The sequence below is a fragment of the Neophocaena asiaeorientalis genome, unplaced genomic scaffold, assembly GCF_003031525.2.
Source record: "Neophocaena asiaeorientalis asiaeorientalis breed wild unplaced genomic scaffold, Neophocaena_asiaeorientalis_V1.1 scaffold39, whole genome shotgun sequence".
NCBI lineage: Eukaryota > Metazoa > Chordata > Mammalia > Artiodactyla > Phocoenidae > Neophocaena > Neophocaena asiaeorientalis.
The window spans coordinates 6,189,659-6,198,153 of record NW_020175670.1 but is presented as its reverse complement, the minus strand read 5'-3'; the positions used below and the strand labels follow the sequence as shown (position 1 = coordinate 6,198,153).

The window sequence follows — 8,495 nt, the reverse complement described above, 5'->3', positions numbered from 1 at the left end:
CATAGAGGCACCATGGCTACATAAAGACACAGTGGTTACCTCACCTTACTTGCCATACCACACCCTTGAGGAAGATCTAGAGGAATGCTACTCAAAATCTCAGAGTGTGCACCGTGGATTAGAGTTAGTTCCTGAACTAGTATTACCTGTCTGTGTCCAGATAATCATGGAAATTGAGAACAAACATTTAGGAACTTTTATAGCAATTTGACAGAATAATTTATGTTTGTTGCATTTAATAATAAAAATGTCAGCTTGCATTTTTGAGGTCTTTGTTCTTTTTAAAGTCACTTTCTAGTAATTAATTTTTATTGTATTTTACAAAAGTATTTGCTGGCGATGGACTGGAAAGAAAAAACTTGGCTTTCATCACAGGTAAACAGAAAAATCTGGATCTGGAGAGCATTTTTTTTTTTTTTTTTTTTTTTGGCCACACTGCGTGGCTTGCGGGATCTTATTTCCCTGACCAGAGATTGAACCCGGGCCACTGCAGTGAAAGCGCCAAGTCCTAACCACTGGACCCCCAGGGAATTCCCTGGAGAGCATTCTTGGTATTTAAGAAAGTGTTAAAGTTTTCATGATATTGGACTTGGCAATGAGTGGTCTCTTGGATATGACATCAAAAGTACAGGCAACAAAGGCAAAAATAGAAAAATGGGACTACTTCAAACTAAAAATTTTGTGCATTAAAGAGCACAGTCAATGGAGTAAAAAGACAACCTTCTAAATGGAGATAATATTTGTAACTCATATATCTGACAAGGGGTTAATATCCAGAATATATTTAAAAACTCCTACAACTTAACAATAAAAAATCAAATAACTTGATTAAAAAATGAGCAGAGGGGGCCTCCCTGGTGGCACAGTGGTTGAGAGTCTGCCTGCCAATGCAGGGGACACGGGTTCGTGCCCTGGTCAGAGAAGATCCCACATGCCGTGGAGCGGCTGGGCCCGTGAGCCATGGCCGCTGAGCCTGCGCGTCCGGAGCCTGTGCTCCGCAACAGGAGAGGCCACAACAGTGAGAGTCCCCAGTACCGGAAAAAAAAAAAAATGAGCAGAGGACTCGAATAGACATTTCTCCAAAGGTGATATACAAATAAGTGACACACATATGAAAAGATTCTCAACATCTCTAGTAATCAGGAAAACACATATCAAAAGCACAATGAGATATCACCTCACACCCATTAGGATGGCCACTATCAAAAGAACAGAAAATAGGAATTCCAAATCAGCGGCACTATTGTTCATTTTCAACGGCAATGTATGATGGTTCCAATTTCTCTGCATCTTTGCCAACACGTATTATTGTCCATCTTTTTAATTATAGCCATTTCAGTGGGTGTGAAGATTACTGATTTTTAAGCTAATCAGAATAATATGTGCAAATATGACCAACTCACTCCCATTCAATGGTCCTAATTTTTTTTCAGAATAAATTCCAAAAGTGTAATATAATATAAGAAGCTTTCCATGTTGCTATCCCTACCTCCCTATCTCTAGTCTCACCATCTGCCACTTCCCTTTCCTGCACTTTATACTCTAGGGGTACGAATTGTGTGAAGTTTTCTGCATGCACTTTGCTACCTCTAACCTCTGAAACTTTGTTTCTGCTTTTCTATCTGCCTAGATTTTCCCACCTTTTTGCCTAATTTTTACTCACGCTTTAATACTACCCAGGCATTCATTTCTCATGGAGCTCTTCTCTAAATCCCCAGGTGTTATTATCATTTTTTCTACTAGGTATTAGCTTATGAATGTAACAACCCTATGAGGCAGGAACTCTTATCCTAATTTTATGCATAAGGAAAATGACCCTTAGAGACAGTGAGATATAGAGATATTAGTAACTTGCCAAAAGTCACACCGTAAGGGAGTGAAGATTGAATTAAATGCCATTCTTCTGTGCTCTCATAGCAGCCTCTGCACACATGGGTTCGTTTGTTTGTTATTTTATTTTTAATCTTTTGGCTGTGTTGGGTGTTCGTTGCTGCGCACGGGCTTTCTCTAGTTGCGGCAAGCGGGGGCTGCTCTTCGTTGCGGTGCGTGGGCTTCTCATTGCGGTGGCTTCTCTTATCGTGGAGCACGGGCTCTAGGCGTGCGGGCTTCAGTAGTTGTGGTACACGGACTTAGTTGCTCCGCAGCATGTGGGATCTTCCCGGACCAGGGTTTGAATCCATGTCCCCTGCATTGGCAGGCGGATTCTTGACCACTGCACCACCAGGGAAGTCCCACACATGGGTTCTTTATCTCATTACATTTTTATTATCTCCTTATATCTCCCAATTCAATCATGCACTCATTTAGCTATTCATTCTCCAAATATTTATTTATAGTTTACCATATGTCAGGCACCGTGGCAGGTGCTAAGGACACAACGTTGACAAGACAGATTCTACATGGGACCTCATTGAACTTAAGAGTCTATAAGGGTGTACAGATGATTCAACTAATGGATATTTGCTATGGTAGCAAGTAGCAGAGGGACCTAATCAGTAGTTAAAGAAGCCTGGAAAAAATGATCTTGAAGCTGATAAGGATAAGGATGACTGGGGAACATCTTTAAGGATGACTGAGGATTAGTGAGGTAAACATCTTAAGATGTTTGACTTGAGGGTGACATGTAGCATGTCATATTATATAAGTTATCTCTTTTTTAAGCCCCAACATCTAGTGGCTTAAGAAACAAATATTTGCTTTTTTAGCATCATCTGCTCATGGTGCCACCTTCTGCTCCCACCCCTGCCCCCCACCCTGGCTGCCATCCTGATTCACTACCTGCGCAGCTCCAGCCACCTGGTTCCCTGTGCTAGCCACCGATATTTGGAGTCCTTACAGTAACACAGACATTGACAAGAAAGAGCAGTCTGAACTTGATCAAGGTTTGGTTGATGTTGAAGAAGTAGAAGAAGAAGAAACTAGTGAAGAATCAAATATCAAAGCAGGTCAGCTGACTGTTCAGATGTTGCAAAATCCTCAGATTCTTGTAGCTCTTCAAGAAAGATTTGATGGTCTGGTAGAAACACCAACAGGATACATTGAAAGCTTGCCTAGGGTAGTTAAAAGACAAGTGAACGCTCTGAAAATCCTTCAAGTTAAATGTGCATATATAGAAGCCAAATTCTATGAGGAAGTTCATGATCTTGAAGGAAAATATACTGTTCTCTATCAGCCTCTATTTGATAAGCGATTTGAGATCACTTATGAACCTACATAAGAAGAATGTGAATGGAAACCAGATGAGGAAAATGAAATTTTGGAAGAACTGAAAGAAAAGGCCAAGATTGAAGATGAGAAAAAAGATAAAGAAAAAGCAGACCCCAAGGGAATTCCTGAATTTTGGTTGACCATTTTTAAGAATGTTGACTTGCTCAGTGATATGTTTCAGGAACATGATAAACATATTCTGAAGCACTTGAAAGAAAAGTGAAGTCCTTAGATGCAGACCGGCCTATGAGTTTTGTCTTCGAGTTTCACTTTGAACCCAGTGAATATTTTACAAGTGAACTGTTGACAAAGACACATAGTATAAGTCAGAACCAGATGATTCTGTTCCTTTTTCTTCTGATGGACCAGAAATTAAGGGTTGTACAAGGTCCACATAGATTGGAAAAAAGGAAAGAATTGTCACTTTAAAAATCATTAAGAAGCAGAAACAAGGGACTTGGGGCAGTCTGTACTGTGACCAAAACAGTTTCTAATACTCTTTAATATTTTTGCACCTCCTGAAGTTCCTGAGAGTGGAGATCTGGTTGCTGCTGCTGAAGCTATCCTTGCTGCAGACCTTGGAAGTCATCACTTTTTACATGAATGTATAATCCCAAGATCAGTGTATACTTTACTGGAGAAGTTACTAAAGATGATGATGATTATGATGAAGAAGTTTAAGAAGAGGATGAGAAAGGGGAAGAAGAAGGAGATGAGGAAAATGATCCAGACTATGACTCAAAGAAGGATCAAAACCCAACAGAGAGAAAGCAGCCGTGAAGCAGGCTGTATGTGGCCTTGAGGGTAACTTGCACTGATCTAAATTCAGCTTCCTTGGAAAGGAGGAATTTACATAACTTGAAAAGCCTATTTCAAGTTTTTTGTTGTTGTTTGTTTGCTTGTTTTTGTAGCTTAAAATAAAAATATCAAATTAAAAAAAATGATCTCACAGTTTCTGTGGACAGGAATTTTTTTTTCTTTTTCTTTACTTTCTTTTTTTTAAAAATTTTTGGCCACACCGTGCAGCATGCAGGGTCTTAGTTCCCTGACCAGGGAAGAGTGGAAGTGCAGAGTCTTAACCACTGGACCACCAGGGAAGTCCCTGTGGTCAGGAATTTGGAAGTGACTTAATTGGGTAGTTGTGGCTCAGGGTTTCTCATGAGGTTACCATCAAGATATTGGCTGGGGCTGCAGTAATCTGGGTGCTTAATAAATTTGGCTGGAGGATCTGCTTCCAAAATGGCTCATTCTCATGGTTGTTGGCAGGAGGCCTCAGTTCCCTACTGAAACCGTGCACCTCAGATTGGGACTTGACCCCACATGCCAGGACTTCACCCCGGCCAAAACCCAGACTGGGACTCAAACCCAAGAGGCTGGGACTCGAACATGGCCAAAACCCAAGGTCTTCCAACTGAAATCACACACCTGGTTTCAGGACTTAATGAAGCTCAGGTTCTTGATGTCTCATTGCAGAAAGAATTCAGTGGGACATAAAGTGGTAGGTGAGACGTGGATTTATTTAGAGAGAAACACAGTCCACAGAGTGTGGGCCATCTCAGAATGCAAGAGCAGCACCAGGGTATGGGGTTGTCAGTTTTTATACGGGTGGGTAATTTCACAGGCTAATCAGTGGAAGGAGTATTCTAGCTATTCCAGGAAGAGGCTGGGATTTCCAGGAATTGGGCCATCACCCACTTTTTTTTTTTTTGCGGTACGCGGGCCTCTCACTGTTGTGGCCTCTCCCGTTGCGGAGCACAGGCTCCGGACGCGCAGGCTCAGCAGCCATGGCTCACGGGCCCAGCCGCTCCGCGGCATGTGGGATCTTCCCAGACCAGGGCACGAACCTGTGTCCCCTGCATGAGCAGGCAGACTCTCAACCACTGCGCCACCAGGGAAGCCCCACCACCCACTTTTTGATCCTTATGGTCGGCCTTGGAACTGTCACGGCACCTGCCAGTGTGTCATTTAGCATGCTAATGTATGTAGTACAATGAGCGTATACTGAGGGTCAAGGTCTAGTGGAAGTCGACTTGTCCCATATTGGACCCTTTTGGTTCTAATCAGTTTATGTCATGTCCTCTGGCTATGTCATTCTTTCAAAGGTTGTGTCCTACCCACTTCCTTCCTGTTTCACTACCACGTGAGTCTATCCATAGAGCTGCTTGAGTATCTTTGAAATATGACAACTTCCCTAAGAGAGAGCAAGGAGGTCACAATGCCTAATGACCTAGTCTTAGAAGTCATGCAACATCACTTTACCACATTCTACTCATTAGAAGTGAGTCACTAAGTCTAGCCCATATTGAAAGGGGAGAGAATTACACTTCAACTTTTTGAAAGGAGGAGTGCCAAAGATCTTGTAGACATATTTTAAGACCATCAAACATATTCAAGGAAAAAAAAATTCAGCATGGGGCTTCCCTGGTGGCGCAGTGGTTGAGAGTCCGCCTGCCGATGCAGGGGACACAGGTTCGTGCCCCAGTCCGGGAAGATCCCACATGCTGCAGAGCGGCTGTGCCCGTGAGCCATGGCCGCTGAGCCTGCGCGTCCGGAGCCTGTGCTCCGCAACAACGGGAGAGGCCACAACAGTGAGAGGCCCGCTTACCGCAAAAAAAAAAAAAAAAATCAGCACGGCTAGAATTAGAGTAAAAGATGAGGGTAATGACTGATGAAGAGAGGACTGGTGAATGATGACAGTGGAAAAATTAGCTGGAACCAGATTCCTTATTTCCCTATTAATCTTAGTGATTTAGTTTTTATTTTTAGGGCAGTGGGAAGCCATTGAAAAGCTTTCTTTTTTATTTATTTTTAAATTTAAATTTGTTTTCATTTTTTAATTTTTTGATCACGCTGTGTGGCTAGCAGGATCTTAATTCCCCAGCCAGGGATCGAACCCATGCCCCCTGCAGTGGAAGCGTAGAGTCCTAACCACTGGACTGCCAGGGAATTCCCAAAAGTTCTCTTTTTTAAAGCTTTATTGAAATATAATTCATAAACCATACAAATCACCCATTTAAAGTTTTCAACTCAATGACTTTTAGTATATTCACAGAATTGTGCGGTTAGCTCTACAATCAGTTTTAGAACATTTTCATTACCCCAAAAAGAAACCTTTAGTTGTTACTCATCCTCCCTGTCCCTAGGCAACCACTAATCTACTTTTTCTCTCTATACATTTACCTATTCTGGGCCTTTCATGTAAATGGAAATGTGGTACTTTGTGACTGGTTTCTTGAAATTATGTTTTCAAGTTTCATCTATGTTGCAGTATATATCAATAGTTCATTCCTTTTTTGTTTTAACAAACATTTTATTTACTTATCTTTTGGCCTTGCTGTGCAGCTTGCAGGATCTCAGTTCCCTGACCAGAGACTGAACCTGGGCCACAGCACTGAAAGTACCAAGTCCTAACCACTAGACCACTAGGGAACTCCCAATTCTTCATTCCTTTTTATGGATGAATAATATTCCATTGCATGGATATACACATTTTATCTATCTATCTATTAATTGATAGACATTTGGGTTGTTTCTACTCTTTGGCTATTGTGAATAATGTTGCTCTGAACATTCATGTACAAGATTTTGTGTGGACATGTTTTCACTTCTCTTGGGTATATACCTAGGAGTGGAATTTCTAGGTCATGTGATAACTATATGTTTAAATTTTTGAGGAACTTCCAGGCTGTTTTCCATTCATTTGCACCATTTTACATTCCTACTAGCAACATATGAGGGTTCCAGTTTCTTCACATCTTTGCCAATACATGTTGTTGTCCATCTTTTTGATAACAGCCATCCTACAGAGTGTGACAAGGCATTTCATTTTGTTTTTAATTTGCATTTTTGTCTTAAAATGTGGATTTTGGGACTTCCATGGTGGTCCAGTGGTTAAGGCTCCGTGCTTCCACTGCAGGGGGAACGAGTTTGATCCCTGGTTGGGGAACCTGGGATCCCACATGCTGCATGTTGCGGACAAAAAAATAAAATAAAATAATAGATTTTGTTATTATTCAGGTATGACAAGGTCAACAGATCAGATTGCCATTGAAAAGACAGCTGTTATGCTCAGAGATCCCAAGAAGAGGTGGCACGCCATGCCATGGCAGAGGAAACCACCAAGTTCAGTCAGGAGGGGAGGGGAATGTGGGTAAGAATTTTATTGTGATTTCTGTGGTAAGCAACAAGTGAGGCTGAGTACGGTTTAGGATTGGCTAGGTTGAATAATTTCCATAAACCCTGGGGCAAAGGGACTGCTCCTAGCTGTCTGGTACCTGGCCGGGGGGAGTAAGATAGGGAAATAGTAGCCTGCAGTATAAGAGTTTGATAAAGAATGTGATTGAGGATTTCGGCTGTAGATTGGTTGGTTTGTCTATGAAAGGCATGCCTCCAGGCAAGTCGTTTTACTGTCCATAAAAATTGGCTAACCCCGGCAGGGGAGGGGCAGGAGCTTCAGGTCAGCAAGGTCCCAAAATGTCAGAGCATCAGAAACATACAATTTCCCTGATAGTTAATGTTGTTGAACCCTTTCATATGCTTATTGGCCATCTTTGGAGAAGTGTCTGCTCAGATCCTTTGCCCATTTTAAAATTGGGTTGTCTTTTATTATTGAGTTGCAATAGTTCTTTGTACATTCTAGCTACAAGTCCCTTATCAGATATATGATTTGCAAAAATTGTCTCCTGGGACTTCCCAGGACTCCTTGCTTCCACTGCAGGGGACACGGGTTCAATCCCTGGTCTGGGAACTAAGATCCCGCAAGCCTTGCAATGTAGCCAAAAAAAAAAATAAATTAAAATTATAAATAAATAAATAAAGGTGAGGGGTGAGAGCTAGAGCACAGGGAATAAGTAGCCTTAGTTAGCCTTAGTTAGCCTTAGTTAGTTATAATTAAAATTATAAATAAATAAATAAAGGTGAGGGGTGAGAGCTAGAGCACAGGGAATAAGTAGCCTTAGTTAGGAGGAGAAGTTATGCTGCTCCCATGGAACCAGGAAGGCTGGCAGAAAGCATGAGTGGCCATGTACTGGCCCGCTGGCAGGAAGCTGGTGGAGTTCTTCAAAGGAAGGCCATGGCTGCACCCTCAATGCCCATCACAGGGCCTGCTGTAGAGTAAGGACTCAGTAAATGTTTAATGAACTGAACAGGCTTGGGTTTCAGTCATGATTGCATCATGATTATATCACGATTTCTAGATACGATCTTAGGAAAGTTACTTACTCTCCGTGCCTCATTTCCCGTGAATTAATTTCAATCATAAGTACACCTCTAATGGAAATATGCATATG

At 41.8% G+C, this 8,495-nt stretch overlaps 1 pseudogene; it reads left to right on the top strand.

The window, feature by feature from the left end:
- Positions 1-2,815: 2,815 nt before the first annotated feature.
- Positions 2,816-3,987, top strand: LOC112390646 (nucleosome assembly protein 1-like 1 pseudogene; annotated as a pseudogene).
- Positions 3,988-8,495: the final 4,508 nt, after the last annotated feature.